We start from the raw sequence: 27,214 nt of genomic DNA, 5'->3' as shown, positions 1-27,214 counted from the left end.
GTTATATCATTTGTAGGTGTTAATTAGTAAGATTTGTTTTTGCTTATGAAATTGTTGACATTTGCATTTTTTTAATTGAATTAATGTTTATAATTAATTGTTACATTTGTTTGCTTTAATTGTGGAATAGTGGGGTTTTAGGGGACAAAGGTGGGGAGATGTTTAAAATATATATTTTTGGGAATTTACATGTTTAAGCAAAACTATTAAAAATATGCAACTTAATAATTTAGAATGTTTAATTTATTATATTAATTTGTAATATATTTTATTTTGATGCTAGTTGATACATGTATATATATTTATATATATATATATGTATATATATAATATATATATTTTTTTAAATATTATAACATATTGAAACATAAAACAATTCAAATAAAGAAGAATATTTAGAAATATTGTTATGTTAAAATTAAAGTATTTGCATTATCTTTAATATACATTTACAAATGTATACAACATGTAATTTAAAAATATTGAATTTGAATTTTAAGTAATCTTATTTTTTTTAAATAGATTTATGATTGTTAATTTTGTATTATGATTTTATATTTTAAAGTTTACGAATGGTAGTACATATTTTCAACACTATTGTAATATTTCATAGTAAATAAATGTTACTTTTCTATTGTAAAATATAAATATGTATATAAAGGTTTGCAGATTTGATTAGTCTTTTGAGATAACAATTTAGTTAAATTTATATATGACATTGTGAGACTATTGAGTATTGCTTGTGTAGGTAATATTTTTATTTTGTAATTTGCTATGTAAAATGTTTTACTTTGAAGTGGATATTGTAAGTTTTGACTTTTAGTGTCTAACATCTTCCCCCAATATGGGTAACTTGGAGTGGGAATAGTAAACATCACCCTTTTAGGGTCCATCACATTCCCCCACATTGGTTTCAATTGCAGTGGAAATAGTAAATGTCACCCCTTTAGTATCCAGTGCCTTCCCCAAATTGTACTAGATTGCAGTGGGGATAGTAACTGTCACTCCTTCAGTATCCAACACCTTCCCCAAAGTGGTTTAGATTGGAGTGGAAATAGTAACTGCTATCCCTTTAGTGTCCAATGCCTTTCTCAAATTGGTTTAGATTGGAGTGGGAATAGTAAGTGGTCCCCCTTTAGTGTCAAATGCCTTCCCCCAAATTGGCTTAGACTGAAGTGGGAATAGTACATTTCACCTCTTTTGTCTCCAACACCTTTCCCAAATTGCTTTAGATTGTAGTGAGAATAGTAAATGACACCCTTTAGTGTCCAACACCTTACTCCAAATTGGATTAGACTGGAGTGAGAATAATAAATGTCACCCCTTTAGTGTCCATCGCCTTCCTCAACCTGGTTCAGGTTGGACTGGGAATACCAAATGCCACCTCTTTAGTGTCGAACACCTTCCCCAAATTGTTTTACATTGTAGTGGGAATAGAATATGTCACCCTTTGAGTGTTCAACACCTTGCCCAAACTGATTTGGACTGGAGTGAGAATAGTAAATGTAAACCCATTATTGTCCAATACTTTCCCCTAAGTTTGTACAATAAAGACATCACACATTTTTTTATTTTTTCCACTTTGTGTTTATTCTATAGTTGTATATTTTCCATTATGTATACTTCAAGTACAAAAAAAGAAATATAAAGTTGAGTAAATAATTTTTTTTTACTATTTTTAATAATAAAAAACAGAGAAATCATAGTTATATACATTTATATGTTGTAGATTTGAAACTTTTTTTTACTGTTAATAATTTTAGATGTATTAACATTTTTAATATACATATTTTCAGCATTATTTTTACATATGTTTTATTTGTATATTTAATATTTCTATATACTTTATACTATTATTTAACTTATACTTTACAATTGTTTCAAATTTAATACATTGTTTGATATGTTTTACATGCTTAATTATTTTTTACATTTATTCAACATCTTCACAATATTTAAGATTCATTTCTATGGGGTGATAGTCTGTTTTTTAGTTTCATTTAGGGGCCATTTTTTACCTCTATACTCTATTTTGCAATCTAGGTGTGCTATTTTTAGGCTATTTTCCCATAACCTGGTTTGGGTAAGCTACTGCTGTTCATCGGAATAGGTAAGTCCTTTTTTAAGGTTTTGATGATAGGGGGTTTAGGAGGAAGTTTTAAAAGTTAGTTGTGTTGTTGTGGGATTTTTGTATATTTAGATGTAGTTTTCCGTTTTGCATTTTTGTCTAGTGTTTTAGTAATGCTATGTTAAACTGTGTGACGTTAGTTATATTTTGATCTTTAATTGTTATGTACATGTATTATTGGAACGTAAAGTGTTTTTTGGGTGGGATTTTTAATTTGCTCCCGGTTTTTGTCTATGAAGATGTTCTATTACTATTTGGAGTTTATGTTTTTTTAAAAAAGGAAATCAGTTTTGGTTTATGATTAACCAATGTTATTTACTTTTATTTCCTTTTTCGGATTTCCTGGATCATTTTTGTTTTTTAAAACACTTTTTCATTTTCATATGGAACCTAGATACTTTGGATTGCTTTGAAGGATTTTGATTGAATTTGTTGTATTTTTGCATTTTTGGGGGATTTTTGGATTCAGTTACCTTAATTGTGTTGGGTTACTATTTTTTATTATGTGGAGACAGAGAAAGATCTGCAACTACAGAACAGTAGGTTTGACTTCTTTAATTTATATTGGGTGGGAAATGTGATATTATCTTGTTTATCTCAACTTTATGGGAATGTTTTGTGCAGTTGTTTGGATTATGTGCTATAATTAATTTATGTGATGAGTTGTGTTTGCTTTTTACTACTTTGGTTGGTGATGGTTGTATTTTTTTTAAATAATTTCTATAGATTGTTATTATGCCAGTCTCAATAAATATTGTGATTTTAAATAATTGTTTGACTGATTTAATGAAATATTAAATGCATTATTTTAAAGTTTCTCATATTAACGAGGACTTTGGTAGGGTAACATTTTCTTATAATATGCCTTTGGCTATCATTTCTTCATTTCTAAGTAATCTACTCCTTTATTATTTACGAAGAGTTTGACTTTCAATTGTAGCATGTTTTATTTTTTTTGGCTTGTTTGCTGACTTTATGGTGAATCTGACTAATAGACTGCTCAATTCGTAGTTCTTGGTAGCTTTGCTCTTTTTGTAATGCTTCTATAAATTTGTATAGTGTAGGTTGAGTTCTGCCTAGTGTTGATTGGAAGGCATTGTGCCATCCTTCCACTGTGTTGTTTGTTTTGGCTTCCTGTGCCAAGGTGCTGTCATAGACATTACACCATGCTATTTGGAATTTTGGTTGCCTTCTGTGTCTGGAGCGATACAGTGTGCCAGAGCAAGTGTCTTCGAAAAAGTCCTTTAAGGGACATTGGGCCTGATTAGGAGTTGGACGGTTGAACTGCAACAACTCCAATACGGCAATGGTGAGGCGGCCGTCAAGTCAGCAGCCTCACCATCACTGTATTACGATGTTTCCACTGCGATGCCTGGCAGAAATCTCGTACTACGATGTTTCTGCCGGTCAGCCCAGTAGAAATAGTGTGGCACCAATGGCCTGGGCTCCCTTCGGGAGCCCAGGCCCATGCTGTCGCACACAGCACCTTCGGAATGCGCACTGTCTGCATTAGCAGACAGTGCACATTCTAAGGGTGGTGGCAGGGGGGCCCCTGCACTGTCTTTCCTCCAGGCTTTTCATTGCATGGACCATGCCATGAAAAGGGCGGCGGAAAGCAAAGTCATGATCAGCACCTCGGCGTCTAACACAGGATCACCGTGGCTGACCACAACTTTGATCACCGCCAACCAGTCAGTATCCCTGTTCCTGTTGGAGGCGGCAGTCTCCTGGTGGCCTGAATGCCAGGGTCATAATCCGGTGGTTAGCCCGCCAGGATTACGGCAGTCTGACCGCCACTGCCCATTAGGCTACAAGTTTGTTTTAATTTTGTTGACAGAAAGGAAAGAGCTTCCTATTAGTAAATTGTAGGGGTTGGTTACCTCTGTGACAGGGACATAGTCTTGTGCTATCATTTTTATATCTGAAAGGCAGATTAGCTGCTTGTGGAATATTCTATACTTAGTGCAGATTTTTTTTGGAGGTGTCTCCATATACTTTGAAATTATAGTAACAGCCTTTTATGGGTGTGTGGGGTATATTTTTAGAATGGCTTATATCATGGCTTGCTCCAAATCTATGATTACTTTTTGGGGGTAGTAGTTATTTGTTGTATGTCTTATTTGGCATAAGAGCTCATAGTAAGTGCTTCTTTGTTTATTTGGTAGTTGGGTGTGTACAAAAGGGATAGTGGTGCTTTGATATTCACCATGTATGGTGTATATCTGAGAGAATGGTTTGGGATACATTCTGAAGGCCCACTCCATCATCCAGGTTTCACATTGGCTACATTTCATCAAGTTGTTTGGTGTAGAAAGTACTAGGTTTCAGTTCTCATTATTTAGATTGGCATGTGAAAGGATAGGTTCCTCATTATGTACAATTGTTAAATGTTGAGGTATGTGTATGTCTTGGTATCTTCTAGGGGCAGGTGGGGTATTGCTGGTGGCTTTTTTAGTTTGTGCAATTAAACTTTTTCAAGTGGGGACAGTTGGTAGTTGCCCTGTTATACTGTATGTTCACGGACTCTAGTTAGTATGTCTTTCAGGATTTTGTTTGTAGGTCCCTGGGAGCTAGTGTTTGCCTCTCTATCCTGCAATATTTCTCTTAATTCTATTTCTGTCACATTTTGAGGGTGATTTACAACATCTTTTGTAGCTGCCCTCCCATAGCATGCATTATAAAAATATTTAGTATATTTCCACTTTATAGTTTCTGATGATGCACTTTCTGTGGGTCTAGCCCATGTGATTAAGTAACTGCTTTACTTTCGGTAAAGTGACAAATTTGGTGGCCTCTGTCATTGTATCTGAAGCAGTGCAATATTATAAATATATAGTATATTTTTACTTTTGCACGTTTGTTGTTAACATGTTAAAAAATGTAACTACTTATATTATGTACACTTATAAGCACGTTTTGTTGTGATGTGTTGCATGATTTTGCAGCTTTTCTGATGGGGGTGTATTATTGTGGAGCAGCTGCTTTCTTTTTGGTAAATGAAAAACATGTTTCATTTTAAATGGTACTTTATTGGCAGTTTGTAGAGAGTGAGGTCATTAGAATAATTTTCGCTCACTATTTGGGTGAGTTTATAATTTGTTATTTACTTATGTATACTTACTTTCTTACATCTTTTTGCTGGTTTGTGATAGCTATTTCCCAGCAGTTTATCGGTTTTCAAGATGTAGATTTTTTCTTTTAGGAAGTCTATGTAAAAAGGTAAAAGTTGGTAAAAGGTCAATACTTATTTGATATTTTACATTTTTAAGTTTAATAACAGTTACCTTTTAGAATAAATGTAAGTATTATAAGTATTACTTACTTGGTTGTGTAGTTGTTGAGATGTATATATTTCTATTTGTTGGACTTGTTTTCCTTACGCAGGGTCATCCCCAGTCTTTTTGCCTCCTTCCTCCTGGTTTTTCTGACCTCTTGCTGTTGGATCTAGGACTCTGAGCACTTTATCACTGCTGACCAGTACTAAAGTGCAGGTGCTCTCCCATCTAAAATTGGTATGATTGGCTTATACCTAATTGGCATATTTAATTTACCTATAAGTCCCTTGTACAGTGGTAGCTCAATACCCAGGGCCTGTAAATTAAATACTACTAGTGGGCCTGCAGCGCTGCTTGCGCCACCCACTGAAGTAGACTTTCAAACCTGTCTCATGCCTGCTACCAAAAGCATGTGTGCGCAGTTTTCTGCCACAGGGACCTGCCATCTAAATTTACTTGCCAGGCCCAGAACTCCCCTTTTACTACATGTAAGTCACCCCTAAGGTACGCCCTAGCTAACCCTATGGGCAGGGTGCCATGTATGTAGAAGGCAGGACATGTGCCAGGTTGCATAGCCTGTCCTGGTAGTGACAAACAGCCTAACTTTGTGTGGCGCCCCCCTCCTTCATAAATGTAATTGCTGACCTTGGCCCCCCTCGTGAGGGCCGGTGGAGGCCCGGAGGGCCCCCATCAATCCCCTCTATCCCAGAGTTGTCAAGGAGGTCCCCACATTGCGCAGAGGAGCGCCAGGGGCCCTTCTTAATCTTCTAGGCACTGGAGGTGCCTTCATCTTTCACAGGTATTCTTAAAGGACCAATATATGTATGATCTAAGTTCTTTCTAAAGACTTTGCTAATTTATATGTTGCCTACCTGTTTAGGATGCCTTCATATGTGTATGCAAATTTTCCTGTTATGGGCATGACATGCTAATATGTTTTTCTAACTTGCTATATGTTTTCTAATGTTCCTTATATGGGCGTTTATGATATCCAAATGACAAGTGCTTTGGTGTAGTAACGTGTTTCCTGACTACTCCTTATGTTGCAGAATACTGAGTAACTTGTGTGTTATGTGTGACTACTGCTAGTTTGAAGAGTAACTAATGTGTAATGTTCTGACAGCTGCTAAGGTGGCAGGATAGTATTAATGTGTGATGTTTGGTCTAATAATTGCATTGTGTACAATACAGTATATTTTTATATAATCTTTGTGGTGGGGATAGTGTGTCACATGTGTTGTGTGTGTTGTGCAACGCTTTACACATTGCCTCTGGCATAGGCCTGACTGCTCGTGCCAAGCTACCAAGGGATTGAGCAGGGGTTATCTTGGACATGTAACTCCTTTGCCCTGACTAGAGTGGGTAGGTTCTGCCTGACTGAGGTGCATACCCTAGCCAACCAGAAACCCCATTTCTAACACTATTTTAGTGGTTTGTGAGAGAATCTGGTAGTTTGTCAATTTTGAAGTATCTAGTTATTCAAATTAGTGTGCCTTTTATATTGTTGATTTAATTGCCTGTTTGATTTTATTGGTTAAAGTTGTTTACAGTTTTATTTTATTGGTTGGGTTAGTATAGTTAGATTTTGTTTTACTAGTTGAGTCCTACAGTAAACACTAATTTAGATTCTATTTATGATCCAAGATATATAGGTTGATATTATGGTAAGGTTGGTGATTCAATGTTTGTAGTTAATGTACATTTTGGAGGGTTTATTGGATATATTTTAAATATATTATTTTGAATATTAAATATTTTGTTGATGTAATATATTTTTTTATTTATTTAAATATGTGTTCAAAACGTATTGGATTTATTTAAAGCAATTGTTTTAAGTGAAAAGTGCTTTTTATATTTTTTAATGCCTATTGAATTATTTGGCAATAATACTGTAGTCAATATTGTGATTGTGTGAATCAATATTTTTGACATATATGTTTATTATAGGTACTGATATTTTTGTTTCCAATATTTTTGTTTTCGATATATATGTAAAAATCAATATTTTTTAACAATGATATTTGTCTTCTTGATATTTGTGTTTTTTATACTTAAGTACACGGATTTTATTTTTTTTATCAATATTTAATTTCCTACATTTTTGTGTTTTGATATTTTATGGATCAATATCAGTGATCCAAATAGTGGTATGGAGAATCCGTATCCTCAGTTGAAGCATTGGTATGCTCAGAAAAAAAGATAGGCTGCATTAGGAGAAAAAAAGATAAAGAATGACGCATTAGGAATAAAAAAGTCAAAGTGATGTGCTAGAACCTAGCATATCTCTTGTCCATTAAAAATAAACCAAATTTGGAAAAGCTCCAACCTTCCCATTGAATTAAAAAAATCTATTTTTGTTTGTGAATTAAAGAAAATGTTTGATTATATGTGTATTTGAATTATGTATGCTTGTTTCTGTAGTTCAGGGTATTTGTTTGAGTTTCACTTGATAGAAATTGCTCGGGCGGTGGTCCCTCACTTTTAAAAGTAATTCAGTGGGGGTCCACGAGTCAAAAAGTTAAAAACCACTGATCTAAACTGCGACTCCATATGGTTTATTGGAAGATATTCTATAGTACCTCAGCACACATCATGCATACATTGGCATATTATGTTGGCTTAACCTGGTAAACATTATTAAAGTCAAAAGGTTAAAAACCACTGATCTAAAGTGCGACTTCATATGGTTTATAGGAAGATATTCTATAGTACTGCGGCACACATCATGCATACATTGGCATATTATCTTGGCTCAACGTGGTAAACATTATTCATTCAAGCCATGTTTTATTGTCCATCAATAAGTGTCTGCTTCTGCTTGTTTTGCACAGGATCACTGAACATCATGTCTACCTGGCACCTACAGATACAATATCTTGATACATTTGTTCCTAATTCACCAACAAAACAGAAGAAATGGTGAGGAAATCGAGCAACAATTGCAGGACCCCCAACTACCGCAAAAGTGCTCTGAATGAATTGGTTCAATGAGCTGACCATCTTCAAAATCACAAGCAATTCAACAGAAGCACTGAAGTCTTAGATTCATATAAATGCAATGCCGCCAATTGTGAAGATATTCCCAGTATTACACATCTGTGATAACGTCTCATTTCAGAGAGGTTCTGGTCACTCAAGCTCCCTTTTCCATAGACAGGATTATAAAATATTCCCATTCAAGCACTAAATGCTTTGTTGAGACAAAACTAACAATTCATATCCTTCCTCATTTATACAACTGATGTAACCAACATGAAGGCATATTTTAGAAGTGGGTGAATACCCAGTGTAGTTGGCGACACTGACATTTCACCCATCCTGGCTTCCAGGGACATAAATCTCTTATACACAAAAGATATCTTGAACATGTTTGTTCATCATAAACACTGGCCATCTTGGTATCTGCAAAGTGATTCTATAGAAGTGTCATTTCTGGACCAAGATCATGAGAAGTGAGATACATGCCTTGTTGTTATTTTTCTAACAAACAGAGGTTTAGACATCAAATAACATATTTTAGCAAGTTGAAGTATAATGGTAAAGAGAGTACACTGTAATGTGTGTGTATTTCTTTATTTACTCAATACTATTGGTGGAAGGATTGGTGAATGATAAAGCAGCATGTTTTCTATAAAGTAATTGAAGAAAATGTAGGGTTACTGTGAGTGGTGTATGAATCAGACATATACTTTAAAAGTTTAAAATGTACGGATTCATTTCCCAATAGCCATGAATCTGGCCTGCTGTTCCATTGGGTATTATAGGCCGGATTACGAGTTTGGCAGTCGGAAAACCAGACTGCCAGACCAGTGGTGAGGAGACCGCTGTGGAGCTTGTGGTCTTCCCTCCTCCCCTTTTAGGAGTTTTCCACTGGTCTGACCACCGAAAACCAAGGTTTCTGCTGGTCAGCACAGTGGAAGATGTGCGGCGGCTTTGAACTCGGCACCACATGGAGCCGAGTCCAATGCGGTCGCACAGAGGACTTCCCTTGCACCCTTGGAATGCACAGACAGTGCACATTCCAATGGTGCTGGGGAGGAGGACCCCAGCACTTGTTCTCCGCCAGCCTTCTCATGGCAGTTGAACTGCCATGAAAAGGCTGGCAGAGAACATGGTTGTAATCAGCAGGTGCCAAGAACTCTCAAACTTGCCATGTAATAAGAGCGAAGCCTACAGGAAAAGCTATAGGAGTGCTGGTCAAGAAGTATCCACAGTGGAAAAGGCGATGTCTTTCTTGGAAGAAAGTTTGTCGAGTTGTGCTACTCATGTTGCAAAGAAAATGCGGAAGAAAGGAGTCCAAGATGGCCGACGAGAAGTTCAAATGTTAAGTTGACGTGCTAGTGTTCCATTCAGTTTCGTTGCTATGATACGCGCGCGCCGCTAGAGAGCTTCGCACTTCATCTGTGACCTGACAGGAATCCAGATGTGTTGAAAGAGCGCTCATTGTGAGGTAAACGTTTTCTGAGGCAAACTTGGCTTTGCATGCATTTCACGGACTATTCGAGTTAACTACAGATAATATTTAATTGCTTAGAAACAGATGCAGTGACAGAAGGTTTTGCAGCTTGTCAAAGAGTTTTGAGCTGGAATTGTTTCCTGTGAACATTCAAAGAATATAAAGATATTATCAACCAGAGTTGAAAGAGTTTACTGGAGAATATTAATACGACGAATTTGAAGCATCATACAGATTATTATTAACAGAAAAGATAAATATAAAATAGACAACAGGAAATACAACCTTCACGTATTATATTATCATTCTTGACTTTTATCTATATATATATATATATATATATATATATAGCAACTATTCAAAATTATTTAAGAACGTACAGTCCAACGAACTTAAAATATATATCAGCACGAAGGTTGAGAAGTAAGCTAATCTTCACTCAGAAAAAACAGAGAACAACTTCTAAGAAAATCTATTACTTTCTATAATTCAACATCCAACAGTAATAGAGAAAGAGAGAGGCAAAATCCTCAGGGAACTCAGGGTAGGAGAGTGTGAAATAATTGTTAGTGAAATTAATCATTAGTAAATGTAAATGAATGATGTAGTTACAACAGTGTCTCCCTAGTAATTGTAATTGTAATTTTGTAGGTGCTGTTATCCAGTTAAAATAAGAAGTGAATGGCAGACTGAGTATTAGAAGAAACACCATCTCTGAGGCAGTCTCTCTAAATCCCATTCCCCTTTCCCCCTCCAGGGTGCTCAAAACAGAGATTCTATTTCGTTGTGAGTAGTCTGGGTTTGGACTGAGTATTTATCTTATGCTTAGGCTTTTACATTTTTTAAAGACTCCTTCACAACGGCCCCAATATTACTACACTCCAATCCAGAAAGACTTATTATGTGGAAGGAGATGCTTCAGACGTCGCTATAGGAGGTATTCTTTCTCAGCATCATGAAAATACAGGGCACTTGCATCCAGTTACCTTTTTCTCTCAAACATTAACTCCACCAGAGGTAAACTATTCTATTGCCGATAAGGAGCTTTTGGCAGTCTAGGAAACCTTTAGTGAATGGAGACATTATATTTTGTGAGGTAGACTTAAATTGACTGTTTACACTGACCATTGAACTTTACAGTTTTTGAAATCAGCTCTTACATTAACAGCAAGACAATTGCGTTGGTCCCTTTATTTTGCAGACTTCGATTTTGTCATCACCTTTCGACCTGGAAAAGCTAATGGCAAGGCAGATGCTTTATCACAAATTGATATTGATGCATCTAAAGAACCTCCAGAAAAAGGTCTGATCATTCCAAAAGAGAAGTTTATATTAACCATTCATTATGCAGATTTGACCAAAGAAATTCAAGAAATCTTAATGCCAGAAATGATTTTGAAATGGTTCAAAGAAGCTCCAGAAAGAGTGATTAAGGATGGATTACCATATTATAAAGTTGCATTGTATATACCAACTTTAGAGTTATAAAAAATGTTCTTCAGGCTTGCCATGATGATCAACTGGCTAGACATAAAGGGGTTCAAAAGACTCAAGATTTGATACAGCGGAATTTCTGGTGGCCACAAATGAAAACTCAGATAAGACAATATGTGTCAACTTGCGAAAGGTGGCAAAAAGGAAAATCCAACAGAACAGCTCCACAAGGTCTTTTAAGATCGTTACCCACAGCACCCTATCCTTGGCATACTGTTACTATGGACCTCATTGTAGATATCCCTAGTAGCCAAGGTTTTAATACTATCTTAGTTTTTGTGGAAACTTTCACCAAGATGGCACATTTCACTCCTTTAAAAGAAATTCCTTGAGCCCCACAAGTTGCCCAGTTGTTTACACAACATATAGTACGAGCTAATGGGATTCCAAAAATTCTTGTTTCTGACAGAGGATCCCAATTTGTTTCACACTTTTGGAAGGCTTTCACTTAGCGATTAGGAATTGAGTCACATTTCTCTACCAGTTATCATCCAGAAACAGATGGGCAAACAGAGAGTGAATCAAGAATTAGAACAATATTTAAGACTCTATTTATTTGATCAAGTGAAGGAATGGCCGGAGTAGGTTTGGGCAGCTGAATTTGCTAATAATAATGCTGTGCATTCCACCACTGGGTTCACTCCTTTTTATCTAAATCAAGGCAGATATCCTAATGTAATTTTAGGTAAAGAAGATGACACAGTTTCCGCAGTAGATGAAATAAGAAAGAGATTATAGACCTCCTTAGTTAGTGCTAGAAAAAACATAACTCCAGCAAAAAACTCATATAAAGCTCAGGCAGATAAGAAAAGAAGAGAGAGTCCAATTTTGTATAGGAGGGGACAGAGTCTGGTTATCCACAAGACATTAACATCTCAAAGGAAACCGAAAATTTCAACCACGATTCATTGGTCCATTTAAGGTAGACAAGATGATCAATCCCATGGCAGTTAAGTTGCAGTTACCATAATATCTTAAAAATACATCCAGTCTTCCATGTTTAATTGCTAAAGAACAGTCCTCCAAACTTGCGTTTAAACACTCCTCCGAATCCTATCCAGATTAACTCTGCAGATGAGTATGAGGTCTATCACATTTTAGATTCCTAGGATAAGAAAGGGTAAGTTATACTATTTAATTGACTGGAAAGGTTATGGTCCAGAAGAATGATCCTGGGAACCTCATGATAATGTGCATGCCTCAAGATTAATGAATAACTTCCACAGAACTTATCGAAACAAACCTAAATTGGAGAACTGTTCCTTGAGGGGGATCACTGTCAAGAACCCCCAAACTTGCCATTTAATAACAGAGAAACATACAGAAAAAGCTATAGGAGTGCTGGTCAAGAAGTATCCACAGTGGAAACGGCGATGTCCTTCTTGGAAGAAAGTTTGTTGAGTTGTGCTACTCATGTTGCAAAGAAAATGCGGAAGAAAGGAATCCAAGATGGCAGACGAGAAGTTCGAACGTTAAGTTGTCATTCTAGTGTTGCACTCAGTTTCATTGCTATGATAAACGTGCAGTTCTAGAGAGCTTCGCACTTCAACTGTGACCTGACAGGAATCCGGGTGTGTTGAGAGAGCGCTTGTTGTGAAGGAAACGTTTCCTGAGGCAAACTTGGCTTCGCATGCATTTCACAGACTATTCAAGTTAACTACAGATAATATTTAATTGCTTAGTAGTAGATGCAGTGACAGAAGGTTTTGCAGCTGGAATTGTTTCTTGTGAACATTCAAAGGATATAAAGATATTATCAACCAGAATTCAAAGAGTTTACTGGAGACTATGAACACAACGAATTTAAAGAAGCATACAGATTATTATTAACAGAGAAGATAAATATAAAATAGACAACAGGAAATACAACCTTCACGCATCATACTGTCATACTTGACTTTTATCTATCTATCTATCTATCTATCTATCTATCTATCTATCTATCTATCTATCTATCTATCTCTCTTTCTTTCTATATATATATATATATATATATATATATATATATATATATATATATATATCAACTATTCAAAATTATTTAATAACGTGCAGTCAAACAAACTCAAAATATATATCAGCACGAAGGATGAGAAGTAAGCTAATCTTCACTTAGAAAAAACGGAGAACAACTTCTAAGTAAATCATTTACTAATAATTTCTATTATTCAACATCCAACAGTAATAGAGAAAGAGAAAGGCAAAATCCTCAGGGAACTCAGGGTAAGAGAGTGTGAAATAATTGTTAGTGAAATCAATCATTAGTAAATGTAAATGAATGATGTAGCTACAATAGTGTGTCCCTAGTAATTGTAATTTTGCAGGTGCTGTTAACCAGTTAAAATAAGAAGTGAATGTCAGACTGAGAATTAGAAGAAACACAATCTCTGAGGCAGTCTCTCTAAATCCCATTCCGCTTTCCCCCTCCAGGGTGCTCAAAACGGAGATTCTATTTCGTTGTGAGTAGTCTGGGTTGGTACTGAGGATTTATCTTCTGCTCCTGAGGAAATCGAATCAAGGTACTTTGACAGCAAGGCGGCGCTGACTTCAGCATCACCCTGGCTAATCACAACCAAGACTGCCGTCAGCCCATCGGGATCAGATATCGTGGCAGAGACGGCAGTCTTTTGGCAGTCCGATCACCAGATTTGTAATGTGGTGATCAACTACCACAGCTGCGGCGGTCTGATTGCCACTGCTAGTCTGGCAGTCTTGAGACCGCCGGAGTTGTAATCTAGCCCTATATGCCACACATGTGGTAACACTGATGCACCCGTCAGGGTACTTAGTGATGGCCAATCCATTATCCCCTTTCCACGATTCAAGAAGGGTGTGAGGACAAGTAAATTTGTGGAACATGTATTTTTGTAGGCATACATTTCTCACGTGTTGTGCTATGCCACTGCTCTCCTCAATCTCCAATATATGCAAATTATGCCTGGAATAAAAAAGAAAAAAACATTGTGGCAACACAGTGCAGATGTATGGAGTGCACCTCTTTAACCATTGGTGCATATGTAGTGAATATCTCTGTGGCCTGCATGATTGGTCCAGATAATATTGTGAACCTTTGCTACATGGCTATGAGCAGTTAGAGCACTTTTATACAGAGGTATTTTCAGACATATGCAAAGTTGGCAATTTCCCAGAGCCTCTCTCTCTCTGTCTCTCTGTTTCACCTGTCCCTATTTCTCTCTCTGAACGTCTCCTCATCTCCACTGTCATTATGAGGATTTTTGGGCTGCAAGCAAAACATATTTCATCTGTTTTTGTAGGGTTCATTCTGAAAGTTTAATGGATACTTTAATATTTTTGGATATTGTATGAGCTTCAATTATTGACAAACTCAAAATTCTTCGGGACAGGGGGCCCCAAATTATGTTGTGCCAAGAACTCAGAATCCTCACTGTGGCATTTATTTCATTAATCCATTTTACTTTAAAAAGACTGAACTACAGTGAATTCAGAACACTTCAATTGAAAAAGTACGGCATTTATGTATAGAATAGATCACTGTCTATTGCACCATATCTCCTAGACACGAAAGTCTCTGTGGCAATCTTTCATGTCAGACAGCACAGTGGACATGGAAAACTTTTGTGTCAGGGATGCACATACAATGTAACATCCAGTCCAATCAACCACAAAGCTGTGAAAACAATCAACCAATAATTACAGCTATAGAAGCGCATTGTGGTCACATCATAAATAATTGTATGTGTTTTGTAGCATGAATGGCAGTGACAGGGCATTAAAGGTAAACCTAATATTATAGGAGGTGCAAAAGAAATATTTTTAATGCTAAGGCCATTCTGCTTTCCAGAAGACCAGTTGATTTATCTCAAGGATCCAAAGCATTTGGGTAGTGTGTCACCTTTTGATGAGAAATTGCACTTGTTTCCACATATCAGAGAACTATAGCATTTTGTAAATATCATTGAAGGCCTGGTCATTGTGAAGAATCCTTACAAACAAATTATAATTACTAAGGTCTATTCTCATCTTCAGAGCGTTGATGGACATTAGTGCACCACTGTAGTTTGTTGTACTGTTGAGCTTAATGGAAGCAATGTTTTTAAAACCTGAACGTTTAAAACTGGTACTAAACAGACCTCTCCAAGTACAGAAATATTGGAACCCTGTTTCCCTTTTGCTGACACTTCTCACAACAAGTGCAGAAGCCCAAAATGGAAAGCCTTGTGTGGTAAGTATGCTGTGTGATCTAATTCCCTGTATGTCTGAGCTGCTGCCTGGGATACTGAGAGTGACCGATGTAATAGAACGTTGAGGAATGTTGCTGTGTGGTGTGGAGTGTAAGTTAGGAGATAGGACAGTAGGACAGTTAGACGGAGGATGGTGCCCTGAATGGATATACCTGCTGTTGCCGTAACCTAAGGGCCCAACATGATGTAAAGAACTTACCGCCTTCTGAACAGCTACAAACTTATAAGAGATCCCACCTTCCAACTGCAACTTCAGACATCAGTTCAGACATACAGGGAATTGGAACACACACCTTGCACACTGCTTTCTCCCAGGCAGATTCATCGAGACAAGGAGAAACACAGAGCATGAAGGTCACATGTTGTGACAAGTATTTTTTAAAAGACTACATTTGAACAGTTGTCAATAAAATGCCATGCAGTGCTTTTAGTGTCTCTATTGATGAATATATCCCCGGTGAGTGAAACCATTAGGCTGTCGGTAGGGAGGCAGGACTCCTGGGTGTTTTTCAAGGCCTTTAATGAACTTGGAAAAACTGAACAAGACCTTGCCTAAGGTACAAGCTGCAAAATCACCATGCTCTCAGCTGAAAACAAACTTTAAATGAAGTACTGTCCACAGTCTATTTGTGATAAGTCTACATTTTGTGCCATCATATTTTAAAATTAATACTATAGGAAAACATACATGTTACAATTGAATTGCAAGGATACTGGTGTTATATTAATTCTTGCTCTGGATTTATTGACAAATATTAGTCTTCAAATATAGTAAGCATGATTATTGACACACCTGTATATTGGAGTGCCTGTTAGTAAACTGTGAGGGCAGGAGGTGGAGACAGATATACGGGACACAGGTCAAAACCACTGTCACACTCATAAGATTCCCATCATTTTAGTTCTTTTCACTGGAGCAGTGTGATTATGACTGCACCACTACACATTACAGAAGTAATAGAAAAATGTAACAGACATCATATATCCTGTGCGCCTTAACATTATTAATGTAAAGGGAAGGATCAAAACATATTATTGAAGATGCATTCACTGTAAAAACTAGAGTTTCATATCTAGATGTGCATTCTAATGTTTAGCCTTATCATGAAGATTTGTAGCTCTCATTCACATTTACATTTGTGTTTTGAAATGTTGCATTTATTGAAAAAGCACATTGCATATGTAATTAGGAATTCATTTTTTTATGTTTTGCATTTATTCTGGCATGATAATTGTACCCGTAATGGTGTATTAAAAGTGCATACTGACACTGATTTCGAAAGTTTGCATAACTAAGGCCTTCATTTTAACATGAGATGTATTTTTCTGTGCTTTGCATGTTTTTCTTTTTCAGGTGTGCATTTGTGATTTCTTAGGTAGTGAAAGGAGTATTGTGTACTAGAGACAGAGAGGCTTGAGAAGACAAATCTTGATATGGACTGGATGATTTACTGAACAAAAGAAGCCTTCTATTCATCGCATATCTGAAGTGAAACAATTTAAGGTTGCGCTGATTCTGTACCTTTATAATTTGATTTTGATTTACGCATATATTAGAGAGATAAATCATTTATAATAAATCTACTAAACTTTAATTCTGAGTCCTGGTCCTTCTTGCTTGGCCAGATTGGCTTCACAAATGTTAAGTTATGAATTTATTACTAACATCTTTGCCGCCCAGTACACTGAAAGATCCATCAAGTGGACACCACCGTCCTCTTCCATGCGTGCTGTCATATCACTTACAAGATTGATGGGCGACACCCTGTTTGAAAAGCCACACTATCTTGATTATTACATCACAGAATGATTAAGGAAGAATGTGAGGGTAGCACCACAATATTTATGAAAATCAGCTGGGTATGACCCACTGAACGCATGAATTGATTATCATACATTATTTATGGGAAACTATATTTTCCAACCTATACACAATATTATGGTTCTACCCCTGTCCAACTCCTAGGGAGGAGGTAGATGGAGGAAATTCTCCCAGTCTCCTTGGGCTGGGTAAGTGCCTCCGACAGATAGAAGACTTGGAGACCATTGCAGACACTTCTGCAGACCAGAGTCTGACTGACCTATAGTGCAATCAGGTAGTGCCTAATGGATTAGTCTGACAGGTCAGTGTGTGGGCGGTTTTTTTGACTGTGGGTCTGTTTTAAGATTTGCTGGGCTGGCTTTAACTGTTGATTTCTCTGATAATAAAACAATTATTGCCTGCAGCAAACTCAACTCCATCCAGCCTTTCATACCTTGCATAACAGTTATTCTGTCTTTACAACTTCAAAACTTCCATTGTTTTAGCTATCTAATTTACTAATGAGGACCACTTTTATTTTGGTGACCGGTCCTGTTTTCTGTCACTGTCAAATCCTGCTGTAGTCTCCATCAAGGCTCTGAATTTATCCATAGCATGTCTTCCATGTAGGTGGTAGACAAGAATACACAGTGGAGTGTTACCTGCTATGTTCTCATCACTACTCATAATGGGTGAATCTTCAAGGGAACATTAACAGACTTCTGAGGAATGGCTTGTCTGACCTTTGATGGTTCTCTTCGTTATAGCCTGTGTGATATATTTTCTCCTTTGCTTTTTCATTTGTTTAACATTTTCTTTACAAAGACAGGGAAAACATGATACTCAGGTGTCACTGTATCTATGTTATTGTTAATATATTTCAATTGCAATCCATATTTTCAAAAATTTAGTTTTATCTATCATTCAAGTTTAAAATCTTCCAGAAGACGGAGAGTGGGCTGTATCTATTTCATTTTCAGTGTACTCTTTTATATGGTTTCCACTTATCCACCCAGGAATGTGGCTCATGGCAACAAGACTCCAATATTCTATATTAATGATTAACGTTTCCTAAAAATGCTCCCTTTCCAGCACTGACGCAACTTCATCCCACCAACAATCAAATTTGGGCAACTCCTCATTACCTAGATGGTGCATATTGATCCCTTCCCAAACATCAGAAATAGTAGTGGTGGAGCAGGGACTTTACTTAAATATGTGGTTTATGGCATAAATCTTACACTCGCATCCTGACAAAGGTCCCCGCTCATTTCTGGGCCCAAGGCAGCAGACCTTGGCCATAAGTAAGAATTAATCAGGAACTGTGAATCAAAATCAAATTATTCATCACAGTTACCATTTCAATCTTTTGGGAGTCAATGGTGAGAGTTGGTGTGACTTTCAAAGCTTTATTTGAAATCTTTTAGTAGGTAAATATAATCATTATCAAAATAATCAATTAGTAATAATCAATACATATCATTAATATAAGAACATAAAGCTTGATCCATAAAGGAAAATAATCCCATTTTAAGCTATGGAAAATATGAGAAAAGTGTCAGTTGGAACCCATAAAGACCTCTAAATTCAAGAGATAAAAACATGAAGCTTTTAGCATTAAATCTCAGATCGTGAAACACAATTTCCCATATATAGAGTCTCAGAGCAGCATAGATTTTATTTGAGGGGGGAGTCTCCCCCAATGAATCTGAGAAGCTTCTACAAAGGCTCTGCAGAACGGTCTGTGAAGTCAGTGAAGTCAGCAAAGAAAGAGTTCAAGCAGAATCCTCTACATTCTATCATCTACTCTAGGAACACTCAAATTTGTTACATTTCATATCAGCAAGTGCAACAAATTGTAGCATTACATAGATTACTTGTCCAATCAGCTCACAGTGTCATCATGGGAACAGGAAAGCTTCCTCCCTCTAAACAAAATAAATACAGAATTCCTAAAGATAAGATAGGAAATGTTAAAGAAATTGTAATGCCACTATCAAGTCAGTTAGTTTTCCTGCACTTCTTGCCATAAAACAAAACAGGTCATGGTGAGAGCATTATTTTACTAAATTGAGTCACTCCCTTTCTCATATGTTTCTATTGGCAAAACCTATTCATAAACATTCTTCAGAAATTAAACTAAATATTTGAATACATTATCATAACTTATAAAAACTATGCGGGTAAGAAAGTTGAAATATAGCACTTTATCTATAAAGTCTATAGTCTCAATCCATTTGTGTCATAGAAGTTTTAATCATTTATTTTCCTGACACAGATCAGCGTAAGGAAAAGAAGAAATAAAACAGAATTCTCAGTGATTCAAGCTAAATACATGTAGAAATGGAAGCCAACTGTGCATGTTTGCATTTAAATTACTGCATTTCATTCAAGGCCTACACATTTATATCCCTACCTGTTAATTGGCATTAATTTTGTGTTGTAAAACACTGTCACAGTAGTGAGGGGTCTTGTTCACATATGTTTCTATTTTCTCCAGAGAATAATATACCTCACAATTAATAAAATATGATATAATTTCACATTTGCTGGACAAAGTATTTTATGCTGAAAGAATATGTAACATCTCCCTTCTAATTCACCAAATGCATCATTTAAAACTTCTATGTGTTTTCTTGATGTATCATAAAAATAAACATATGTTGATGGTTTGTTAGGGAGTATTGATTTGTAGATCGTATTCATAGGACCCACTGTATTGGTAGACTCTACTCCTTGTGCATTCTGCTCTAAAATATTGTCCACATTCACATAATGCATATCATTCTGATTCTGAAGTGTTGACAGTTTAGCTTTTACAACTACCTGACTATGGGGGTCATTCCGACACTGGCGGTCTTGGACCGCCAGGGCCGCGAATGACGGAAGCACCGCCAACAGGCTGGCGGTGCTTCCTTGCCCATTCTGACTGCGGCGGTAAAGCCGCGGTCAGAAAACCGGGGCCGGCGGTTTCCCGCCGGTTTACCCCCGGCTGGGCGAATCCGCCAGGAAGAGGCTGGCGGTAACGGGTGTCTAGGGGCCCCTGGGGGCCCCCGCACTGCCCATGCCACTGGCATGGGCAGTGCAGGGGTCCCCTAACAGGGCCCCATTAAGCTTTTCACTGTCTGCCTAGCAGACAGTGAAAAACGCGACAGGTGCAACTGCACCCGTCGCACCCCCGCAACACCGCCAGCTCCATTCGGAGCCGGCTTCTGTGTTGCAGGGCTCCTTCCCGCCGGCCCAGCGGGAAGGTCAGAATGGCACCAGCGGTCTTTTGACCGCGGTGCGGCCAAATGGCGGTTCCCGCCAGGCGGGCAGCAACCGCCGCCCGCCGGGGTCAGAATGACCCCCTATGTTCTCCCAAAATGTGAATATTACCTAACAGTTCCCATTTAGGTGAAATCTACTGAAAAATACTTAAAAGTTCCGGATTATTCAAATTTAGGCAAAGTTATGATATTTCAAGATGTTCAAGACTCTCTGAATGTCATAGCAGAGATGTCAATATATTTGAAAAATATTAGTTTACAATTTACCATAAACCTCCACTCTCTGTCCTAGCATCATGGGGCCGCACACTGCTACAATCATGTAAGGCTTAAAGTTAGAAACAATGATGCATCTCGACCTCTGTAGAAGTGTTGCTCAATGATACTTCTAGCAATATGGAAGGACACATGCTTTAGTTTCTGGTGGTGTCATTTTCCCCAGATAATCATTAAAGTGTTCTTGAGCTAAATAATACCTACAAACAGCTCTTGAAGTTTGGAAAGGAATGTTTTAAGCAGAAAAATATGCAAAGGTAAATCCATTCTCCCTTTCAAAGTAAGATCTATTGTATCCAATTACTTTCAAAGAGATTTTAATTAATAATCATTCGTAGTTACATTTAAAAATGTCACTTTCGTTTTCAGTTAATATAACTCTAGGATACCTACAAAGATTCATATTTACTCTTTAAGACAGAAATACTGAGCTGTTTATGTTTTTATTATATTTATTTTATACATTGAAAAGACTGAAAAGTGTTTCAATAATATTTTGCAAGGCAGAGTTGACTAGGCTAGAATGGAAGCTGTTGCCAAGGAAACACAGGGTCACGGGAATAAAAAAATTAAAATGTGAAACGGTTGCCCTCCTGGATATGAAATTGATGGAAGTCACAATGTCCCATGCACATGGCACAGTTTCAGCAGGAAGCAGAGGTCAGTGGAAATTGAAAATAGGGCTACTATCACTGGCTGCTGCCAGTGGTTGAAGTGCATATAAAAGTAGGGAAACTGTGATCCTGAGTTCAACCGGGGCAGGGTCAGTGAGTGTGGGGTGTGGTCAAAGCTGTGGCCAAAAATAAAAACTAAATATTTTGTAACTAATTTGTTGGTCTTTTATCTTCAGACTACTGCATATAAAGTAACACACCTTACATGAAAAATAAATGCAACTTATATAATGTCCTCCGACGAGGTCTGTGTGCCTAGCCCTGACTACGTTAGGTTAGTTAATTGAAATGCCAGGTCTTCAATTGTATTGAATTTTTGGAATTTAAGACATGAAAGTAGTCAGTGGGAAATGTGCTCTTTTAAAACACGAAACCTCATTTAGTTAATGCGATCACAGCAGATATCTGTGTGTGTAACCAGAGTCCCAGAATAGAATCCTGGCTGGAGACCAGAGACTTGTGTATATACAACGGTACTAAATCGGAGCCTGTGAGAGAAAACACAGTGAATATATATCATTATTTTTAAGATCCATTAAACAGTAAAAGATAGGCTCTTGCTAAATATTTTAAAACATTTAGGGCCTCATTTAGATTTCGGTGAATGGGTTACTCCGTCACCATACTGATGGATATCCCATCCGCTAAAATATAAATCCCATTATTTCCTATGGGATTTGGATTTCAGCGGGCAGTATATCCGTTACCATTGTGATGGAGTAACCCGGCTGCCTACATCAAAATGAGGCCCTTAATGTTTAAGATAAAACAAGTTCCTTGAAATATATATTTCAGTAGCAGCCAATGGGACTGCACCTCGTACAAATATTTATTTGTGACCATTAAAAAGAAGAACTCCAGAACACAAGCCTCAAAAAGAAAATGGGGGTTATAACAACTTCGGAGGAGGTGTTAATCCGTCCCAAAAGTGACGGTAAAGTGACGGATATACCACTAGCCGTATTACGAGTCCATTATATCCTATGGAACTCGTAATACGGCTGGTGGTATATCCGTCACGGATTAACACCTCCTCCAAAGTTTTAATAACCCCCCATATCTTTGTTACCACAAAGGCTCAAGCAACACCATAATTTAAACCCTACAGTGACTCCAAAGCAGCCTTTACATTTGCTTATTTACCAGTTTCACACATTTACAATTGTTTCAGGTAGCTGCCACCCTAAGGAAAGTCTTGCTGTGCATCTTTAGCTCTCTTTCCCCACCTTCGATTTCACAGCACAGAAAACTTTCTCCCTCCCCTACCAGCCAGAGGAACCGCAAGCTTGACATTGGCCTATACAGGATGGTTGTGTTTTTAGCAACAAGTATGGGAACTGTTTTTGTACAACTAAAAAGATTTGGTCACGCCATTCTCCTTTGATCTTGCCCACTATGAATTCTGGCTGCTGCAAGTAACAAAAAGGAACTCTAAAGTTGGGACCATTTGTATGTATGTAGCATAAAAAAAGCACGGTGGGCAAAAAAAGTTTATTGCTGGGCAGGTGTAAGTAGCTCTACAGTTTAGTGGGGCAAGACTCCTTGAAGAGATGTGTTTTTTTGTCTCTGAACGGCTGATGGGTCAGCGTAATTCTGATGTTGATGACTATATTATTCCAAATCCTAGGTCTACAGACAAAGATACTCTGTCTTCTGGGTTTAGTTACTTACACTTCTTCAGCTTTATTTAGATGAAGTTACTGTTCTTAGTTTGCCATGTTCTCATAGGGTAGTTCAGTTTCTCAGCCAGATGTGATGTGGTTTAACTTCTGATTGCCTTGCAAGCAATGCAGATAGAATGGAAGATCGTACTGGTTTGGAGAGTGAGGCATGGTAGTTTTTGTCGGGGTGAGGTTGTGAAGCTTCCTCAACACATTATAAGATGTGCCCCAGCGTGCAGGATGCCTTTCAGAAGATACAAGTTTGTATCTGAGAGGGCAGAACAGAGCATCCATCCAGGTGGGAGATTGCCTGAGTTTGAACTCTACATTTGAAATTGGATTTTTAACGACATGGTTTTACTTTCTTTAAGAGGATTAAGTTGGTTCTTCCCTTTCTTGGTTTCCCTGGTGTACATATTCTTTGGAGATGAGGTTTGGATCAAGGGGAATCCAAGTGATTTGCAGTGTTTGTCAACTAGAGTGCAAAGTGACCAAGGTTCCAACTCGATAGCCAGGCTCTCAGAGAAGCGCTTGAACAGGTAGCTTGAGCAGTAGGCCATGGTAGCAAGGAAAAGAGCCACTGGCCATCACTGTGTGGCAGCTATTGTGCATTGGCATGTTCAGGAAGCAAGAAAGCCCTCCTAAAGGTAAAGCACAAAGGTGGTGAACAGCATGTGGCAGCAAGAATCTTTAGGGGATACAAATTGACAGCTCAGCTGGTAAAAACAGACATTGAGATCTAAAGCAAGGGGGCACTATGAGACATCAATAAATAATTAACATACCATCCAAAGGAAATAATAAGGGTGCTCAGGCAACAAAGGTGCTACTCTGCCAGGGCAATGATGGTTTGCACTACGCAAATGCAAATAATATAACATCAAAACAATGAAAGTTACCAACCGATGTACTCAAGGAAAATATATAACTAATATAAACTAATAAAGGCAGAGTCAACTTGAAGAAGCACCAGCAGAAGAAAGTCTTCTGTATGTTGTTCTCATGTAATACAACCTTAGTTTACATCAATTCGATGTAAAACCGAAAAGACCAAATCACACTGGAACAGTGTCAAGTCCAATAGTCAGAGAATGTCCAATCTTCAACCTGATGCCTTTTATTGTCTCAAAAGTCTGAGAGGATATTCCAAATATACATGTTTGTCTTTGTACACCAAAGCTGCCAATTAAAAGAAGATAATGTTCCAATGTTTGCAAATGTATCTTCATACACACAAGCACCCGATACGTGTTTCATCACCCAGGACTTTTTCAAGGCTTGTATTCCAATGGGTTGTCCCTCGTGGTCTGAGATCATAAAATACGTGATACTCAATAGCGTACAAAATGAGTGGTCACTTAGTTTAAAGAGGTAGAAATGTTCAACAACCATGTGTTACCCAGAAGCCTAGACTGTATCAGCAGGCTAAGATACGCCTGAAGATGGTCTAAAGCATTGTGTCCTCTGCCAAGTCATTAGGCTAACCTCTCCGACGTTTGAGACAATAAAAGGCATTGGTTCAAAGATTGGGCATTCTCTGACTGTTGGACTTAACACTGCTTCAGTGTGCTTTGGCATATTCTGTCTTGGGTTTCCCGTACTGGGTTCCAGTATGGTTCTTCTCACCCAAGGCGATAGGGTGACATATACCATTGAGCACTTGTTTACAGTCATATACAGGTACCACTTGTTCTGATTATTATTCCTAAAAACGGATGTGTGGACATTATAGCATTGTTACCAATATAATTTAGTGTTTTATAATCACTTTGATGTAACACTGCCGAATCTGCTACTGATGAGAGTCAGTAATGAAGAAAGAATTGCACATAATATAAATCACTTTTTCTTTCATAAAATCATGGCATCTCTATGCAAGGGCTAGGTAGACACCCTCACTGCACCTACAGATCTGTTAAACTTGAAATGAAACTCAGAGTTACTACTCGCCCCAGTCATTTTTTACTGTGAGACAGTAAGGTATATAAGAACTCAGAGGTGTAGGCTGGGAAAAGCAAATCCAAAATATTGACAGGTCACAGTTTTGCCACCACAGTACTGAGGTACAGAATATTGGAAGTTATATTTGCATACATAGAGGATTTAGGGCCAGATGTAGCAAAGACTTTGCGTCTTGCAAACGGCTAAAATCGCCGTTTGCGAGTCGCAAATGCCTCTTTGCTATGTTGAAATGCATTTTGCGAGTCGGATCCGACTCGCAAAATGCATTTCCGACTCGCAAATAGGAAGGGGTGTTCCCTTCCTATTTGTGACTCGCAATGCGATGTAATTCCATTTGCGACCACGAATGCGGTCGCAAATGGACTCGCAGTTACCATCCACTTGAAGTGGATGGTAACCCAGTCGCAAACGGGAAGAGGTCCCCATGGGACCCCTTCCCCTTTGTGTCTGGCAAAAGAAATAATTTTTCAATGGACCACTACCTGCCCTGAAAAATACCGAAACGAAAGGTTTCGTTTTTTTTTTCAAAGTGCATCTCGTTTTCCTTTAAGGAAAACAGGTTGCACTTTGAAAAAAAAGACTGCTTTATTTAAAAGCAGTCACGGACATGGTGGTCTGCTGTTCCCAGCAGGCCACCATCCCCGTGAGTGCCCTGAATCGCTATGGGGTCCCAAATTGCGACCCACCTCATTAATATTAATGAGGTGGGTCTTTGCGACCCCATAGCGACTCGCAGAAGGTGTCTGAGACACCTTTCTGCATTCCAAATTGCGAGTTGCAATTTGCGAGTCGCTGGGACTCGCAAATTGCAACTCACAATTTGGAACCTTGCTACATCTGGCCCTTAATACTCTCTACTTTCATGGCAGATATACATGGATTCTTGGTTTGCAGGTACTGCTGCTACACTAACATTAATAGAGTATTCCAGAATCAATAAACAACTTAAAAGAGTGTGGTGTGACTTTAACTCCAGGCTCTCCTAGTATTCGACAAAGAGAATTCATGAAAGTTTAAGGGTTTCACTTAAGTTTTCTATGTCAGGAAAGAAGCCTGTAGAAAGATGTGATTTTTGCATGAATTAGTGAAAGGACATAAAGACCAGGGCCACAATTTCTTAATAGCAGCTATGGCTGGCCAGTTTTTATGGATGCAAGACAAGTTTTGGAAACCTAACTGGTCGTTTCATCTCTCCTTAGCCCCACTCGCACATGTATTACATGTGTTTCGCTCCTCTCATACCAGTGTGGGGTACTGGAGTACTTTACATCACAGACGTAACGAAAGAATGAATCATACGTGTGTAAATCAGTATACAGAAAATGTTACATAAGACAAAGGGGACTACAAGATGTAGTATTCACTTGTTTTCCATACTGGTAGCCGTTTATTTAAGAGCTGTTGGTCTGGGGAAGCACAAACTCAGTATTCAGAAGATAACACAGTGGTTAGGGTTAACTTTACTAACAACAATTTATTTCTGTACAAAGAAAAACTTTTACCAAAATTAGGATAATCAAAGACTGGGAAACACAAATCTTTCTAACTTGTACCATGCAGTTTGTATGCAGCTCTTTGATGGCAGTTCATGATTGTAGCAAAATTGGGCGCCCCACCCTCCTGGGGAAACGCCCAATGACCGGTATAGCCAGTCCTGCTCTGCTGGTCATAATGAACATATTTATGCCAGGATATTGTACTGAGAACTTGGAAAATCTACATATATTATGGATTTTCTGCAGTTCATTTTGGGTTAAAGTTGTCTTTACAGGCATTCCTCTGCCACGTATGTCGTTACAACAACATGCCTTAGGGAAAGCAGAGTTGAACTTTAAAGTCTAGGAATAGTAAATTATACTGCTCCAAAGTCCAGTGCTTTCCAAAAGGCATGCCATTGTAACGATATGCGTTGTAAAGACATTTGTTGTAAAGGTTGCGGAGTAATGACATGCATGGTAAAGGCATGCATTCTTCCGACATGCAACCATTTTAGTG

The sequence above is a fragment of the Pleurodeles waltl genome, chromosome 1_2 (genome assembly GCF_031143425.1).
Source record: "Pleurodeles waltl isolate 20211129_DDA chromosome 1_2, aPleWal1.hap1.20221129, whole genome shotgun sequence".
Classification (NCBI taxonomy): Eukaryota; Metazoa; Chordata; class Amphibia; order Caudata; family Salamandridae; genus Pleurodeles; species Pleurodeles waltl.
This window is presented reverse-complemented; position numbering follows the sequence as displayed.